At 42.1% G+C, this 19,807-nt stretch overlaps 1 protein-coding gene and 1 long non-coding RNA gene across 6 annotated transcripts in view; one reads left to right on the top strand and one right to left on the bottom strand.

Annotated features, from left to right (window-relative positions):
- The window catches only part of pdss2 (prenyl (decaprenyl) diphosphate synthase, subunit 2), a 257,335-nt gene that overhangs the window by 1,358 nt on the left and 236,170 nt on the right, over window positions 1–19,807 (bottom strand). The gene's annotated exons all lie outside the window — the stretch shown is intronic.
- LOC132209539 (uncharacterized) overlaps window positions 1–19,807 on the top strand; it is a 138,177-nt gene that overhangs the window by 86,359 nt on the left and 32,011 nt on the right. The window lies entirely within an intron of this gene.

Here is a 19,807-nt window from a genome sequence, read left to right as displayed (position 1 = left end):
ATTCGTAACCATATATGGCTCAAAATACAGCAGGAAACTGTTAAAATGCACATTCATACAAAGTAATTTAATGTGTTCCAGAAATCTTACAAGAGCCCAAATGTTTGTATATTTTAAAGATACTCATTTTAAATCTTATTGAAAAAATTATGGATGCAGAGAGCTCAATTTAAAAAAAAGCTATGTACTTTAAATTGAGACATGAGGAATTCACCCGTAATTACATTAGCAGCTCCAAAATCTGACTGACTAAATTATTCAAAGGTCACTTTAATTTACTCCAAATTAACATTTGAATCAATCAGTCTTAACAAAAAAGACTGAATTTCACACAACATGGGGAACTTTAAATAAACCATTAATGTTCCTCAAACAAATTAATTTCTTGACATTCACCAACTAAAAAGTCAGTTTTGACCCTGAACTGCTTTTCATCCTAAACCATCACACACACGGCCTAGTTCCACGTCTGTGCTCTCTGCTCCCACCTCCTCCAAATGATTGTCATTCTCCATCAGTCCAACACTCCTCCTGTACTGATTCCCAAACTTGTGTACAATATTTAGGGAGAATGTGAAGGCATTGGAAAAGGTGAAAAAGAATTCATGAGTATAAGTCCATAGCTGAAATTCCTCATTCTTGAAGACAGACTGGAGGTAAAAGCCAAATACTGCGGATGCTGGAGATCTGAAACTAAGTACAGAAAATGCTGGAGAGACTCAGCAGGTCTCACCACATCTGTGGAGAGAGAAACATAATTTGAAACCAGCGAGGGGAGAAGGCCAATTCAATTGAAGGACTCAAGAAGGAATTAGACCTTTATCAAAAAGGAAGAATATGCAGCATTTACAGGAAGAAAGGCACAAAGTTAAATGCTCATTATAAAAGCCAGTGTTGATGCAAAGGGCTAAACAGCAGTCTTCTGCACTGCAACAATTCTGGGATCTTAATTCCCAAACTGTGCATGAGCATGAAGTGAAAGCTAAAAGGCATGCAGCGCATCGTACAGTTGTGAAGGTGTACTCACCTCTTTCCAGGTTGTGGGTGAAGCAGCAATTGGATCTCAGAGAACCACAGACGCCAACAGAAAAAAAACCCAAACATTTAAAGGAGCTTTGCTGGTGTCAAAACACAGTCAAGGTTCCATGGCCACACCATTGCTCCCTGGGAACTTATGACTACTATTGGGGAACCTAGTTTACTCCAAACATCTGCATAAAGATCAAGTCATACAAAACTGTGCTGCACATATACAAAGCCGTACCAGATCCTGCTTGCCCGTCATTCCTGTTTCAGGGGTTTATATAGGCTATGTGTCCTTTAGCAATTCAAATTTAAAAGATTCATTAAAAACCAAAGGACTGCAGATGCTGGAAATCAGAAACAAAAACAGAAATTGCTGGAAAAGCTCAGCAGGCCTGGCAGCATCTATGGAGAGAAATCAGAGTTCATGTTTTGGATGCAGTGACCCTAACTGAGAACTTGTGATTACCACTCCTAAATCTTAGTTTTTAAGAGCTTACAGCTGTAGCTTATTGTGTTATGGACAAAACCCCCTCAAAATATATCTAAGAAATAGCCTAGACCATAAACTTCATCTTAAAGGAAAGTGAAAGGCACTGAGTTCTAGATGTGATTTGATTGGTCACACTCCAAAACTGTAAGCGAAACACTTTTTATTCTTACACCACAGTTAAAATACAAAAAAAAGGCACAGCTTTAATTCGATTGAAATACTTAACAAAACAATATCTTATTTAAGTACGTCACATCCACTGTTCTAATATAGCATTATCCCCTAAACAACCTATCAGCAAAGACAAATTTAGCAGAACAGATTTCCCTCACTTGCTATCTCCTCCAATTCAAGAGAAAGTAAAAAACAAAAGAATGAATTGAGCAGCAGAGAGAGAGGTGTATCTAGCAGCTTCAACTCTATAAAACTTAACTTCAACAACCAAAAGCATAACTAAAACCTTGTGTCGTGTGAGCCTGACTCCACCCACCCATGCTTCTTTTTATCTAATGTTTAAAAAAAAAGCCAAAGCTATTTATTTTGCTGGACCAAACACCTCAGTAACAGGTTGACAATCCACTCATCAAAAGAACAAAGATATAACAAATCCCTCTTTAAGGCACAAGCTGCACACTTGTCACGAAGCTTATTTTCATACCAAACCAGCTAGAAACTTGACTCAATCTTTAAAAAAGTAACTAGAACTCACAGCCATGATGGCCACCTATCTTGCATTACAGTATATTCCACTTTGCAATCCCTACTGAGATAGAGCTGACACATGCCGGAACCCATTGAAAACGCTCAGGGATTGGGAAATACTTCAACCTCCTGTCTCATTACCATGAGATCCATGGTAATTATTTGTGGTATTCTACTGTCGGAGATAATGGGGCTGTGGCTAAGTTGGTTTACGAAATGAAATAATTACTTCATCTTTAGGATATCTCATGTCTTTTGTTTTAGTGGTTGGTGGTTGGTGAAGGGAGGTCACTTGACAAGCCAATCTTAGTCATACATGTTGTCAGCAGGACTGAAGACAAAGACTTAGGGAGAAGACCCTAAGTGGAGTCTATCTGGCCAATCTCCTCACCTAACTTGCAAACCTTGGGATCCTATCTACTATTTTACGTTTTCTGTCCATTTGCAACACAGATTATGAAGACAGAATCCCACAGTTGTCACTCCAGAAGAATTCATTCATCCATCTGCAGTTTAAAACAGCCTCAACAAGGCAAAAAAAAGTTTTGAATTCAACTTGAAGCCAGTTGAGCTACCAAACTACTGACTGGACATTTGTTTGCCTCCTTCTTTTGCTAATTTGGTCAGCCTATCCCTCCCCATTCTGTAGTCAGTATTTGTGTGTGTGACAGAGCATCGTGTTTGTGTATTGGAGTGTATTTTGCCATTTCACCTAGATTGGTTTAAGTATAATAAAGTTGACCACCTTCTTGTTAGATTGAAAAACCCTGTCTATTGGATTAAGAGACAACACAGTGTGGAGCAAGAGGAACACAGCAGCCCAGGCAGCATCAGAGGAGCAGGAAAGTTTACGTTTTAGGTCAGGACCCTTCTTGAGAAATGCGGGAGGGGGAAACTGCTGGGAAATGTGGGGCTGGGGAAGGGAGGTAGGATGGTGATTGGGTAGTAAAGGTAGACAGTGGTGGGGGTTGGTCAGTGAGATGGGTGGAGAAGGTAAGTGGAAGAGAAGATGGACAGGTTGTGTCCAGTCAAGGAGACATGAATGAGGGGGAGGTTTGGAAATGGGATGAGGCTTGGCGGGGTGGGGTGTAGATTTTAAAACTGGCGTAGGCTCCCGAGGCGGAATATGGATTCCCTTGTGATCACAGCATGTAAGCACTCATAGAAACCCTACAGTGTGGAAGCAGGCCATTCAGCCCATTGATTCCCATCCAGACCCACATTCTTATACTTTCCCTGTAACCCTGCACTTCTCATGGCTAAACTACCAAGCGTCCATATTCAAATAAAGAACACAAAACAGTACAGCAAAGGAACACGCCTTTGGTGCTTCAAGCCTGCACTGGCACATTTTGCCCTTCTATATTAAAACCGTCTTCACTTGCAAGATTTATAACCCTCTATTCCCTTCCTATTTATGTATTCCCGGGACACTGGGTAATTTAGCATGGCCAATCAGCCTAACCTGCGCATCTTTGGACTGTGGTAGGAAACCAGAGTGCACTACGGAAACCCACACAGACATGGGGAGAACGTGCAAACTCCACACAGACAGTGGCCCAAGGCTGGAACTGAACCCAGGGCCCTGGTGCTGTGAGGCAGCAGTGCTAACCACTGAAGAGTCTAGGCCCGAAACGTCAGCTTTTGTGCTCCTGAGATGCTGCTTGGCCTGCTGTGTTGATCCAGCTTCACACTTTATTATCTAACCACTGAGCTAGCGTGTTTATCCCCAACACTTTTGTCTCAGTTTCCAGAAGCCCCTGCTTCTGGAGTTTGGCACAGCAAAACAAAAAACACAGGGAAAGTTACTGGAGACAGTGGTGTAAATGGCACCACCAGCAAGGCTGAGGTCACTACACTGGCTGTGGTAGCTCATGGAGACTTGCCTCCTTTCTATGTCCCAGGCTAGATATGGAGCAGAGAGCCCAAAACTGTGTAACTCTGTCTTTCTTGAATAGACTTAACATCGTTCAAGCACTATGGCTCACTACTATCAGAATTTAATTTGAAACACTTAAAATTTACATTTTCCATTCTATTTAACTATCCAGCTACAGTAGAAATCACATGGATGTGCTGACTGACTACCATATTTTCCAGTGCAACATCTACAATATTAACACCAGGTTATAATCCAACAGGAGCAAAAACAGAAATTGCTGGAAAAGCTCAGCAGGTCTGGCAGCATTTGTGAAAGAAGAAACAGAGTTAACGTTTCAGGTCCAATGACCCTTCCTCAGAATTCAACAGGTTTATCTGCAATCACAAGCTTTCGGACCATAGCCCCTCTGCCTGGTGAAGTGAGAGAGAAGGGATGACCTTTGCTTGTTTTTCAGCTGTTGACACTCTGCTCACACTGTCTGACACTTCTAATTACCTGCAGAGACTTACTTTACAACACTCCACTCACACCATTTGCATGATCTTTTGATGTCCCTGCCTATAAATTCCGTGTCTGCATGCTTTTCTCTCACTCCATTTGAAGAGGCTACGCTCTGAAAGCTTGTAATTTCAAATAAATCTGTTGGACTATAACCTGGTGTCGTGTGACTTCTGACATTGTCCACCCCAGTCCAACACCGGCACCGCCATATGGTATCTGAACTTGTCACAGTAAATAGGATTTCATATTGACACTACTATCTCAGTCAGAATGATATGACGGCTACAACAGCAAAGGGGCATGGGATGTATATACAGAAACATAAGGCGGCAGCAGGGCAAGGTAATAAGGCAGTTAAGAAAGTGAGAGAGATACAGTATTGCCTATTGCTGAGTAGGTAGCACTCTTGCTTCTGAGTTACAAGGTTCTGGGTTCAAGTCCCACTTAGAAATACAGAACTGTTATGGCACGGGAGGCCATTTGGCTCATTGTGTCAGCACTGGCTCTCAACAAGCATTAGGACTTAGTGTCTTTGATTTGCCTTTTCTACTTATCCTTGCACATTATTTAAATAAAAACAAGCATCTCATAACATCTTGAATCCTCCATTGACACTGCCTCCACCATATGTCCTGGCAGTATATTTCAGACCGAAACTACTTGTTGGATAAAAATGTTTTTACTTGCAACACACTTGCTACATTTGCAAATCACTTTAAATCTATGCCCACACATTCTTAGATAATAAAATGTGAGGCTGGATGAACACAGCAGGCCAAGCAGCATCTCAGGAGCACAAAAGCTGACGTTTCGGGCCTAGACCCTTCATCAGAGGGTCTAGGCCCGAAACGTCAGCTTTTGTGCTCCTGAGATGCTGCTTGGCCTGCTGTGTTCATCCAGCCTCACATTTTATTATCTTGGAATCTCCAGCATCTGCAGTTCCCATTATCTCCCACACATTCTTAATCCTTTTATGAGAGAAAAAAAATTCTCCTTATCCATTTTATCCACACCACTTGTGATATTGAAAATGATCATATCTGTGGTGTGAGCATGAAAATCAAGGCACTGCACTGGTGAAGGTGCGGTTTTCCAGAAGAGACATTAAACCAAGGCACAGTGGACATAAAATTATTTTATTTCAAAAAAGCGCAGGGGCATGATTCCAGTGTCAAATACTCTCACAAACAGGTAACATTGCTGCTGTTTGTATCGGATTGTTGAATGTAAGTTAATGACTGTTTCCTGCATGACTAGAGTGACTACACTTCAAGAAGTAATCAATTACCTGTAAAGCATTTTATTGAATCTGAGGGTCCTGTAAAGCTCTATATAAATGTAAGCATTCTCTTTTTAAGAAAATGAACATTGAAACGTGGGTCATTCAATAAAATGAAAAGCGAGAGCTTTACAAATCACAAGGTAAACCTCAGCTGGAGTTTTCAATACAATTCTGGACACCACATGTTGAAAAGGTGAATAAATCCTTGGATAGAGGACAGGAGGCATTTACCAAGATGACGTGAGGCATATGCAGGCTTCAGTTACATGGAGATTGCGCACTTCAGGAACATTGGTTTTGGTTTCAACTCCACCTATATGCTGTATCAGAGATAATAGGAACAGCAGATGCTGGAGAATCCGAGATAACAAGGTATGAAGCTGGATGAACACAGCAGGCCAAGCAGCATCTTAGGAGCAGGCCTAGATCCTTTGGGCTTTGTTATCTCCACCTATATGCTCCCTTATCTATCAAAAAGTCTAAGTCATCCCTGAATAAATCCACTGATTTAGCCTCATCAGCTTTGGAAAATGAAGGGGAATCTTTTTGAAATATGTACTCAAAATGGAGAAGGGTTCTGATAAAGCAAGTAGGGAGGGACTATCTTCTCTGGCAAGTGGATCAGAATTCAGATATTATAAATTTAAAATATTTGGCAAGGCCAGAGCGAGAAATGAGGAGAAAAGTCTTCACGCACTGGATAATAACACATCAGCGAGGGACAAAGAAAGGATAGTGGATTCAGCTTCAAAATATTTTGAAGATTATGGGGAAAAGTGAGTAGTGGGACTAGATTGAGCAGCTTGCTCAAAAGAGTTGACACAGGCACAATGAGATGAATGTTAAAATTCTATAAAGTCACTGTGCTTTTACCAAGAGCCATTGCTGCAGTGTTGCATGGGCGTGAATTCACTATTTTGCAATTCACAAAGACTCTTTTAAATAGACTCTGTAAATAGACAGCAGAGGCTTTGCAGCATGAATAAAATGTGCTTGCCTTGTGCTGTCAGAAGCCCAGTCTGCCTCAAATACACTGGCCTGCACGGTGGCTAACAGACATTCTATGTACTGACACCCCTCAGCCAAGGTGTGCAGGCCGACCATGAGATGGGTTTACAGGGGTAACTGCCAGTATAAATGTAGATGCTGGAATTTAGCACAGGATATGAAAAGGAGAGTAAACTTTTCAAGTTTAAACTGGCTATTAGCTGCTCAGTTCAATTGCCCAACCTTCATTTGAAAAACATTGGTCCTGACTCTGTCTCCCAAGGGATATGTTTTTGCAGTTATACGGGGTCTTGGTGAGACTGCACCTGGAGCAGTGTGTGCAATTTTGGCCTCCCTGCCTAAGGGAGGGTTACCTGCCACCGGTGAAGTGAAGTGGAGGTTCATTTGGCTGATAGTAGGGCTGGCAGGATGTCCTACAAGGAGATATCAACTTGACTGGGCCTGTGTTCACTAGAATTTAGAAGGTTCACAGGAGATCTGATTGAAATGTATAAAATTCTAACAGGACTGGTCAGACGGATGCAAAGAGAATGTTTTCCCAGCTTGGAGACTCGAGAACCATGGGACACAGTCTCAGGATGCAGGGTAGCCCTTTTAAGGTCGAAGGCCAAGTCACTGAATATATTCAAGAAAGAGATGCATTATGTTTTAGATATTAAAAGTTTGGGGGTATGGGGAGAAAGTAGTAATATAGCTTTGAAATAGAGGATCAGCCATGATCATATTGAATGATGAAGCAAATTCAAAAGGGTTGGATGGCTTACTCCTGGTCCTAGTTTCTGTGCTTCTACAGTACTCCATGTGTGGTCTCACCAAGGCCTGAATGAATGCAGTAAGCCATCCCTACTTCTGAACTCAAACCCTCTTGCAATGAAGGCCAACATGCCATTTGCCTTCCTAATTACTTACTACACCTGCCTGTCTACTTTCATTCATTGTGTGTACAAGGACACCCAGGTCCCTTTGGACATCCACACTACTCAATATATTTAAATAATATTCTGCCTCTTCCCCCCTCCTCCCCAACACACAGTGAAGTGCATAACTTCACACTTAGCCATATTGTACTGCATCTGACACTTGTTTGCCCACTTATTCAACTTGTACAGATCGCCTTGAAGCCACCTTGTATCTTGCTCGCTATTTTTAATTCCACCTCCTTATATATCATCAGCAAACTGGGATATATTAGATTTGGTTCTCTCAGCCAAGTCAGCTGAGGTTCTAGCATTAATTCCTGCAATAGCCATTAAGTCTCCAACGGCCACCTGGATAAAGGCTCATTTATTCTCAATTGTTGTTTCTGGTCTGTGAACCAATTTGCAATCCGTGCCAGTGTATCATCTCAATCCCATGTGCTTTGATTTTGTCTACTGGCCTCTTCTGAGGCACCTTATCAGAAGCCTGCATCAAAACTGAACATACCACATCTAATGATTCTCCTTTATCTGTTGGAATAGATCCTCAAAAAACTCTAGCAGATTAGTTCAGCATAATTTTCCTTTGATTATTCCATGCTGACTTTGTTTTATTCCTTTAATTCCTTCCAAGCGTTGTTATCATGTCTTTTATAACAGACTCCAGCATTTTGTCCACTATTCATGTTAAGCTAACTGGTCTGAAATTCTGTTTTTTCTCTCCTTTTTTAAAATAGTGGGTTACATTTTCCACCATCCTATCTGTAGGAACTACTCCAGAGTCTTTAGAATAAACTCTAGTTCTCCATCCACTAATGCTGCCTGACTTGCTGGGTATTCCTAGCACTAGCTGCTTTTGTCGAGGAACAAAGGTGGTATTTATTGCAAGGTTTTTAATATGTCACTCAAAATTGTGCAAGGGGTCAGAGTTAGTTCAAGAAGCATGTAGATAGAGGCAGAAGAAAGTTCTATTCAGAAAATAACTATTTAACTGGATTGTTGAAAAGGCATCTGAACTACATAGAATCTGTGCAGTTGGAAGGGTAGATCTTCAAACTCAGGAAGAAGTTCTAAGATCTAGTAGGCAGGTAAGTGTTAGAATTAGGGCTTTAAAGCAGCCTGTGCATAATCAATATTTCAGCACAGTTGAGAATGTGGGTTTGAAAGCCCATAAACAGGTTTGGGCTTAGGAAACAAAGCCATGGGCGGCACTGGCTTCTCGAAGCTTTCTCGTCTTGAAAACCTAGAGTTGTGCCTTAGATTAAATGATGTTCAGACTCCAATAACGCAGGTGAATGTAATCCCAGCAAAGGAAGACAAACTACCGCAACTTCTTTGGGGAAGTTCATGATTGAGCACCTTTTGAGGAAGTTAAAAGATTTAATCATTCCAAGGGAAGAACCATAATCTTTTGCGAAGTTTTAATGAAACTTGATAACCCATAGTTGCACCAATGTTGGGAAGTGGGCTCTGTCTTGATTGCAATTAGTGCTTGATGTACTTTGTCAGATGTCTGACCATGGCTGGTATATTACTCATATCTACCCTCATTTTTAAGCTTGGGATGTTAGAATAAAAATCACATTTATCTTTGAAGAAGAGATTACAAGGTGCATAGCTGGATGAACACAGCAGGGCAAGCGACATCAGAGGAGCAGGAAAGCTGATGTTTCGGGTCGGGACCCTTCTTCTGAAATGGGGTAAGGGATGGGGAAAGAAGTTGGATAAAGGAGCAGATAGGTGGAGAGGAGAGACAGGTCAAAGAGGTGGGGTTGGAGCCAGTAAAGGTGGAGAGTTATGGAGGGGATAGGTCAGTCCAGGAAGGATGGACAGGTCAAGGAGAGGGATTAAGCTGGTAGGTAGGAGGTGGGGGTGGGGTTTGAGGTGGGAGGAGGGGATAGGTGGGAGGAAGGACAGGTTAGGGGGGCAGGAACAAGCTGGGCTGGTTTTGGGATGCCGACGCGGGAGGGGAGATTTTGAAGCTTGTGAAGTCCCCATTGATAGCATTGGGCTGCAGGGTTGCCAAGCTAAATATGAGGTGCTGTTCCTGCAACCTTTGGGTGGCATCATTGTTGCACTGGAGGAGGCCCAGGACGGACAGTTCGTCCAAGGAGTGGGAGGAGGAGTTGAAATGGTTCACGACTGAGAGATGCAGTCATTTGTCGCGAACCAAGCATAGGTGTTCCACAAAGCAGTCTCCAAGCTTCCGCTTGGTTTCCCCAATGTAGAGGAGGCCACATCGGGAACAGCGGATACAGTGTACCACATTAGCAGATGTGCAGGTGAACATCTGTTTGATGTGGAAGGTTTTCTTGGGGTCTGAGATGGGGCTAAGGGGGGAGGTGTAGGGGCAGGTGTAGCACTTCCTGTGATTGCAGGGAAAAGTGCCGGGTATGGGGGGCATTGGTGGGGAGTGTGGAGCAGACAAGAGAGTCATGGAGAGAGTGGCCCCTCCAGAAGACAGATAAGGGTGGGGAGGAAAAAATGTCTTTGGTATTGGGGTCAGATTGCAGATGGCAGAAGTGTTGAAGGATGATGTGTTGGATCCAGAGGTTGGTGGGGTGGTACGTGAGGATGAGGGGGATTCTGTTTTGGTTGTTATTGTGGGGAGTGGGTGCGGGGGATGATCTGTGGGAAATGTGAGAGGCATGTTTGAGGGCGTTTTCGACCACTGTGAAGGGGAAGCTGTGGTCTTTGAAAAATGAGGAAATTTGGGATGTCCAGGCGTGGAATGCCTCATCTCAGGAGCAGATGCGGCAGAGGCTAAGGAATTGGGAATGGGGATGACATTTTTGTAGGAAGTTGGGTGAGAGGAGGTGTATTCTGGGGAGCTGTGGGAGTCCGTTTCCAGGTGGATGTCAGACATGGAGTCAGAGGGGTCCAGGACGTAGAGAGAGGTATCAGAGATGGTCCAGGTGAACTTAAGGTTGGGTTGGAGGTGCTAGTGAATTGGATGAACTGTTTGAGTTCCTTGTGGGAGCACGAGGTGGCGCCGATACAATAATCAATGAAATGGAGGAAGAGTGGGGGGATATGGCCAGTGTAGTTATGGAAGAGGGATTGTTCCACGTACCCTACAAAGAGGCAGGCATAGCTGGGCCCATGCAGGTACCCATGGCCACACCCTTTGTCTGTAGGAAGTGGGAGGAATTGAAAGAGAAGTTGTTGAGGGTGAGGATGTGTTCAGATAAGCAGATGAGGGTGTCAGTGGAGGGGGACTGGTCAGGCCTGTGGGACAGGATGAAGTGGAGGGCCTTTAGGCCATCAGGCCATCTACATGGGGAATGCAAGTGTCTCAGGACTGGACAACCATGGTAAAGATGAGGTGTCGGGGAACAGGGAATCTGAAGTTTTGGAAGAGGTGGAGAGTGTGGGTGGTGTCATGGACGTAGGTGGAGAGTTCCTGGACCAAGGTGGAGAAAACAGAGTTGAGATAGGTGGAGATAAGTTCGGTGGGGCAGGAGCAGGTGGAGACAATGGGTTGACCAGGGCAGTCAGGTTTGTGGATTTTGACATTTATTATCATTGCACAGTCTGAATCATATTTTGCTGGTAATTTTATGAATGCTTGTTTGAGTAAGTTTTATTTTGAACATTGTTATTTTTTGCTGATTAACGAAACTTGACTGACCTTTCTAAATCAGATACTCCCTAAAATTTACAGTTCATATAATTAGCCATCTCAAAACACTGGCTAATTAACATTTTTTTTTATGACCAGCAGAGATGTCAAAACTCTAAACGAATCAATATATTCCTCAAACTTCGTAACAATCAGAATTGGGAAAAAAATTGGAGTTACAATGAGACGTAAGCCAGCACACAATTTGTGAAAGAGGGAGAGTGGGAGAAACAGAAGGAAAGATCTGCAATAGGATAGTAGAATGGAAGACAGGAGAGATCCATCATATTACATACAACGATCAGAAAGTTATCCAACTAAACACTGGGAAGACCATATCCATTAATACTGATTCACACTGCGTTCCCTAGCCACTGACTCCATCTCAATTCCTGGTCACAATGTGAGCCTGAAGTAGATTGTTCACACACTTGCCACTTTCATCGATTTTGAAATGAGTTTCTGATATCACGTCATCTCCCATGTGGATTCTGCCATCTTCTGCTGCTGCAACATCACCATTTTACACCTGTGCTTTAGTCTTTCTGCTCCTAAACTCTTATCAAGATCTTTGGTACCTCCAGACATGGCTATTCTAATGGCTTTCCACCCCACCCACTTAGAAATGAGCAGCAATAGCACAATTCACACCATGTACCAGTGAACTATAACCCTTTGTTCCGGCTATTGTAAATTTTCTCCTTGCGTAGCAAAAATTTGACTTGAAAATCCTCCTCATGGACTCACACCTCCCCCATTTTGTCACCCTTATCAGCCCCACCATCAAAGATCTCTGCACTCTTCCAAATCTGACCTCTTGTCCACTCTAAGATGTCATCACTTCACCAAAACCAGCTGTACCTTCAGCAGTTTATGCTTCAACCTCTAGAACTCACTGAATGCCTCTCCCTTTATCTTTAAGGCACTCTCTAAAACCAATTTCTTTCACCAATTTTCCCACTACCTATCCTGATGTAACCCAGTTGTCAAATTTTATTTGACAGTACTCAGTGTAAAACACCTTGGCATGTCTTACTGTATCTACATAAATGAAAGCTGTTGAGTAAGAATTAATACAAGGTTTGAAGCTTGTGAGACCTCATCTAATGAATTTCACAGTGCAGAATTGTAGAAGTTACAGGAGGAGATGCCCAAATAGAGAATAGAACATAGAACATAGAACAGTACAGCACAGAACAGGCCCTTCAGCCCACAATGTTGTGCCGACCATTGATCCTCATGTATGCACCCTCAAATTTCTGTGACCATATGCATGTCCAGCAGTCTCTTAAATGACCCCAATGACCTTGCTTCCACAACTGCTGCTGGCAATGCATTCCATGCCCTCACAACTCTCTGTGTAAAGAACCCGCCTCTGACATCCCCTCCATACTTTCCACCAACCAGCTTAAAACTATGACCCCTCGTGCTAGCCATTTCTGCCCTGGGAAATAGTCTCTGGCTATCAACTCTATCTATGCCTCTCATTATCTTGTACACCTCAATTAGGTCCCCTCTCCTCCTCCTTTTCTCCAGTGAAAAGAGACCAAGCTCAGTCAACCTCTCTTCATAAGATAAGCCCTCCAGTCCAGGCAGCATCCTGATAAACCTCCTCTGAACCCTCTCCAAAGCATCCACATCTTTCCTATAATAGGGCGCCCAGAACTGGACGCAGTATTCCAAGTGCGGTCTAACCAAAGCTTTATAGAGCTGCAACAAGATCTCACGACTCTTAAACTCAATCCCCCTGTTAATGAAAGCCAAAACACCATATGCTTTCTTAACAACCCTGTCCACTTGGGTGGCCATTTTAAGGGATCTATGTATCTGCACACCAAGATCCCTCTGTTCCTCCACACTGCCAAGAATCCTATCCTTAATCCTGTACTCAGCTTTCAAATTCAACCTTCCAAAATGCATCACCTCGCATTTATCCAGGTTGAACTCCATCTGCCACCTCTCAGCCCATCTCTGCATCCTGTCAATGTCCCGCTGCAGCCTACAACAGCCCTCTATACTGTCAACGACACCTCCGACCTTTGTGTCGTCTGCAAACTTGCTGACCCATCCTTCAATCCCCTCATCCAAGTCATTAATAAAAATTACAAACAGTAGAGGCCCAAGGACAGAGCCCTGTGGAACCCCACTCACCACTGACTTCCAGGCAGAATATTTTCCTTCTACTACCACTCGCTGTCTTCTGTTGGCCAGCCAATTCTGTATCCAAGCAGCTAAGTTCCCCTGTATCCCATTCCTCCTGACCTTCTGAATGAGCCTACCATGGGGAACCTTATCAAATGCCTTACTGAAGTCCATGTACACCACATCCACAGCTCGACCCTCATCAACTTTTCTAGTCACATCCTCAAAAAACTCGATAAGGTTTGTGAGGCATGACCTACCCCTCACAAAGCCGTGTTGACTGTATTTGATCAAGCCATGCTCCTCCAGATGGTCATAAATCCTATCCCTCAGAATCCTTTCTAACACCCTGCAGACGACAGACGTGAGACTTACTGGTCTGTAATTGCCGGGGATTTCCCTATTTCCTTTCTTGAAGAGAGGAATTACATTTGCCTCTCTCCAGTCCTCAGGTACGACTCCAGTGGAGAGCGAGGATGCAAAGATCTTCACAAGTGGCGAAGCAATTTCATTTCTCGCTTCCCAAAGCAGCCGAGGACAAATCTGGTCCGGGCCTGGCGACTTGTCAATCTTAACGTTTGACAAAATTTTCAGCACATCAGCTTCTTCTATCTCTATCCATTCCAGCATGCACACCTGCTCTTCAAAGGTTTCATTCACTACAAAGTTCGTTTCTTTCGTAAAGACAGAAGCAAAAAACTCATTAAGGGCTTCCCCTACCTCCTCAGACTCCACACACAAGTTCCCTCTGCTATCCCTGATCGGCCCTACTCTTTCTTTGACCATTCTCTTATTCCTCACATAAGTGTAAAATGCCTTTGTGTTTTCCCTGATTCCTTCTGCCAAGCCTTTCAAGAATGTGCAACTTGCATATGAATTGTAGCTGTTATAGAAACTATACTAATAAGTTGTCATTAAAAAAAAACAATTAAAACCTTATTTTTGTTAAAACCAGAAAGCATTTAATCACTGCAGATCAATAACTTCTTCAGGTAGTATAATCAATAAGAGAATTTGTAACTAACAATGACAAGACATGATTTGTACAAATATAGAGGGGTTTGGTCCATTTTACTTTCTAAGCTGCAGTGAAGAGGAGAGTTCCATGGCCTACTGAAAGAACCAGGGCAGCAACAAAGCTGTTCACAGCCAAGAATGTTTTTTTACAATTTCCACCAGAGACACTGTGTGGGAAAATGTGCCCCAAAGTCCTTCAACACATTCCATCCCAAACTATCTTCATTCTATCGTGTTTTTGCGTTAATTTTAATTCCGTAATAAAACATGTATCTGGGAAATAATTAAAATCACAAAACATTTTAAATATCTCACAGAAAGCTGTTTTTTCCCTCAAAAATAGGTAAATCAGTGTTAATATAAACAAGCAGAAAGATGGTAACACACTCAAATCTAAATATCACACTCCTGCAGATAACTTAATAACATCAGAACAATACAGGCACTTATAAAAATTGTTAATCAGAAACATGTGCTCATAAACATGTTTTTACTTAACAGAATCTTTCAATATGCAGTGAATAATATATTATTGACAGAATTTAAGCACTGAAAGAAACAACTGAAGAAAGAAAAACAGCCACATATTTTATAATTTAGTTGACAGGACTGGTGTTGAACTGCCTGAAAAATAGACCAAAGATCCATCAACACCAATGAAATCACAGTGCTCAATTTCATTGCCACGACAGGATGTTTGTTGTAAGAAAATTAAATGTGGCCATGTCCTATACATCCATCCTAAGCCACGATAGTACAGTTCATCCATTTTAATTTGTACCCATCACATTTAAGACCTGATTGACTCTGGCCAGATTTATGGATCAGTTTAGGTTATAGAATCACTTCTAGTTCAGGCTATTAGTTGAGCGTGTGTGTAATTTGGTTCTCAGTGCCCTGGAGTCCTGATTTCAATCAAACCCTTTTCACCATAGACCTTTGTGAATACCCAAGAAGAGGCTCCTTTAGGATGGCAGTGCACAAATCGCAGGCATATGCTTTCGAAGGTGAGGAGTCTCCTGCCTGGCTTTATATATTTATCACTTAGACAGGGAATGTACCATGGCTGATTGTACCCAGTGTCACTGGAGTCATGGTGTATTTATACGGCAATGCTGCTGCTGAAGGTGTATTGTCATGTAAACATATCACTTAACCAAATTTTTGTTTGACATTACCAGAGAAGGCTGCAAAAATGGTTTCTATCTTTTCCTCTTCTTCTCTCTAAAACGTCCAGCCACTCAGATTTGCCTCTGGTAAAAGTCACAAATGAGGTCTCGAATGCCTCAGCATTATATTCTACATTTAAGGTGTCAGCCAGAAAGTGCCCTGGGATAAGGAATCCTATTTTGCAGGATTTTCCAGCCTCCATCTCAAATAAATCACCTCCTTCAAGGTCGAGGTATAGCTTGCTTCTGTGACAGGGTTGCAGAAAATAAATTCCTGAAAAGACAAGCAGTCAGAGGGGGCTTAGAAACAAGATCCATGCCAGTAGATCATGGAGGAGTGAGTGGTGAAAAGCGTGGAGACCAGAGTTACTGCATGCAACACCTGTGGAAATTTGAGCACCATACTGCCAAACGGTTGGTTAATTCGCTCAAACCTAAAACATTCCTGCAGGATGCCACCACATAACAGCACTCCCTCTTTTAAAAAAGAGCCTAGTATATCTCTCAATACACATTAAAGGGGGCTGATCCATTGACTAATGGATGTACCACACCTCTGACCACATATTTGTCAAAGTATCTATATACAATGTAACTGGAATGAAGAATTGCAAACACTCAGCTTGGCCGTGCACATAATCTTCACAAAACATCAACTCCCGAATCCTCCCAACCACTGCACTAGCCATGCTTATACAACTCGAGAGGAGAGAACTGTATGTGATAAGCCATTACAAGAGTCTAAAGCTGCAAGCAGCTAGAGAACATAATGTACAATAACTGCTCCTTTCTTCTTGTCCTCTAGGAACCTTTATTTAGAGCTCAATAAAAGAAAAACCTTCACTTTCTTTAAAACATGTATGGAAACAGCCGAATTTAAAAGAACTAAACAATTCTTTCATTTGACCGATGTTTACTTTTCTATCAGAGGCAAAAGAGAGCGGGCAAAAATGGTGAAAGAGATTTATATACTGATTGAAACCTTCCAATCAATGGCATAACTCCTCTATTCAGTGCTGCATGAAAATTACTCACTTTCCTTCCTCTGATTTTTCTGGCTGATTTTGTATTAAATAATTGTTCCAAACTCAGTTAGTGCAGGAATCTTCAGAGGGAGCAATGGAGAGAATCCAAGCAAAAACCAGGCTCCTTTTTAACGTACTCTGGCAAGTAACGCTTAAATCTCTCAGAATTTTGCAGTGTGTTTATTAGAGCGCATAAGTGAATGAGTGGACATGTAGGGAAGCAAGGGGGTAAGGGGCAGGCTGAGCAAATCCTATAAAACCAAATAAGGGACACTTTGGCTGTGAGATTGTCAGGAGGAGTGGGGTGTCAGTGAGAGTGATTTAGGAGTTGGTGGTGTAGGTATATAGGAGTTAGACCAGGTTTTTCCGTCAAATATTTCTTGGGTAGCTATCCACGTTAGTCATTCAAAATGTCAAACTCAGAGCTGAACATTTTTTGGAGGGTTCCAGGGTGTGCATGAATTGCCCAGAAGTTTAAATTTCTAACGATTGCTGTGGAGTCATTACAATGGAAAGCAAGTCCAGACTTTAATTATCCAAGAGATTGGATGATCTGAATCATTATGTATTGAATAGTTATCATGGCGCCATCACCAAAGCTTCCTTTTTGGCTTTTCCCAGTGGAATCAAACATACGGGAGTTCTTCAGGTGGAAATAAAAAAAAAGGAAATGTTAGGACCTTGCAGTATTAAATACTGGAGTCAAGTTTCTTCACAGTTTTGTTTTCCCTCTGTGACAAACAGGTTTCCTTCTGATTTCTTCCTAATTATAAAAAACTAAATTTATTTTAGTTTTATAAACTAAAGAAGACAAGGTGTGACATTCACATGTACAAAATGCACTGTTCTTGGCTGAGATAAGACGAGCATTTAGTAAGGAAGTCCATCATGACCATTAGTAATCTAACAGATTCATTTCGTTCAGATTTTTTTTCTCTCAGAGGTCACAAAATTGATAGCAGCTGTTAATCAAGTGGACAGTATGTCTGAATTCCAGCATGACTTCAATAAAGTTACTTCATGAGAAACTATGAAGCAAATAAATAAATTCCTGCAATAGCATTGAAGACTTTTGCTCTGGGACTTGCCTGACTCCTAGTCAAGCTGTTCCAATGCAGCTACACGACAGCATCTACCAGAATGTGTAGAATTGCCCAGGGATGTTTATTTCACAACAAAACAAAAGGGACAAATCCAACCTGACCAATTACCGCCCCGTCTAACCTCAATCCACAATAAAGTGATGGAAGATATCATCAATAGCACTATCAAGCAGCACCTGCTCAGCAATGCTGTTTGGGTTCCTCATTAGAGCTTTAGTTCAAACATGGACAAAAGCCAAGAGATGGAGATGAGAGTAACAGCCTTGACAAAGGCCGCATTTGACTGAGCATGGCATCAAACAGCACTAACAAAACCGGAGTCAATGGGAATCAGCTAGAAAACTCTGCTTGCTGGAATCATACCTGGCATAATGGAAGATAGTTGTGGTTATTGGAGGTTAGTCACCTTAGTTCCAGAACATCAATGCAGGAGTTCCTCAGGGTAGCGTCCTAGGCCCAACCATCTTCAGCTGCTTCAACAAGAACTTTCTCTCCATTATAAGAAGGTGGAATGTTCACTGATGACTACACAACATTTACCATTCATATCTCATCAAATACTGAAACAGTCCAAGTCCATACGCAGAAAATATCCAGATTTGAGATGACAAGTGGGAAGTAACATTCATGCCACAGAAATGCCAGGCAATGAGTGCCTTCAGCAAGGCAGAATCTAACCATCATCCATAGATATTTAATGGCACAATAATCACTGAATTCCCCACTGTCAACATTCCAGGGGATAAGTGGGTGGGGAGGTTTCACCATTGATCACAAACTGAAGTAGATTGCACAGTTTAAAAAAGATGCCTGAAGATCTGGCAGACTGACTTGTCTTTAAATCCCTCACTGTGGGATTCTCTGTGCTGGATGACAGGAGATATAAACATTTTCTAGCGTGCATTCTAGCCTAATGGAGGGCCTGAATCAGCTTGCAAGAACACTTCAGTAAGCATTGTACAGGCTTTGAGTTTGATTATCATTATGTAACATTGTAGAGGTAGCCAGAAATTAATGAAATGCTGATGCAGTCACCATGTTGCATCATGTTAAAGATGTACGGCCTAAGGGACAATATCTAGTGAAAGATGGAAAATAATATTCCTTGCCAGTTAATAAAGCCATTCAATTCTAACAAAATGCATCAATGACATAAAATGCCAAGTACTCCACACTACACTTCAAAAGGTTAGAATTAAAAAGAAAATAGGGGAACATTTGCCAATTAGCTAACTTCTAAAGGGAAAAAAAATCAATTTTGATTTTACCAAAAGATTCCACCTGGAAAATGAATTCAGCTTTCTTTTAGAGGCTGATCAGTCTGGGGGTGCCTTTTAAACATATTTTAATTCAAATCTTCTCACGGTGCTGTGCAAATCTTTTGTGGTAATAGTGGACCCCAGTCCAGGGCAAGGTGGTAATTCAAGTACTAAAGCTGAGTTGGATAAGCTTAGCAAATGAAAGGTAGACAGACTGCATGCCTCAAAAATCACTGGCTCTAAAGCTGCAGATTGAGTGTTCCAGAGTCCTGTTCTAACAAGGGAGACGCTGGATATTAATCACACTCATACAGAGACACTGTGGAATTTATCATAGAAACTGATGATTGTTTGCAGAGTTCAAGTCAAACTCCAATGCTATCCCCATTATCAGAAGCCATAAAAATTCAACATATTATCATAAGACACCAAAAAACATCAGCATTCCTACATCTCAGCAGCAAGAACTTTCTCGACCTGACTGAACAGTTCTGAAGAGGAGTCAAATCGGACACTCAACTTTCACTGTTTTGGTCTCCACAGATGCTGCTAGACCTGCTGAGCCTCTCCAGCATTCTCTGTATCTGATTTATTAGCATTCTATCCACCACGTTCTACTCCTTCCACCATGCAGAGTGGTAACATATACCATCGACAAGATT

The sequence above is a fragment of the Stegostoma tigrinum genome, chromosome 4 (genome assembly GCF_030684315.1).
Source record: "Stegostoma tigrinum isolate sSteTig4 chromosome 4, sSteTig4.hap1, whole genome shotgun sequence".
NCBI lineage: Eukaryota > Metazoa > Chordata > Chondrichthyes > Orectolobiformes > Stegostomatidae > Stegostoma > Stegostoma tigrinum.
The sequence above is the reverse complement of the archived record's forward strand: the minus strand, read 5'-3'. Positions and strand labels throughout refer to the sequence as shown.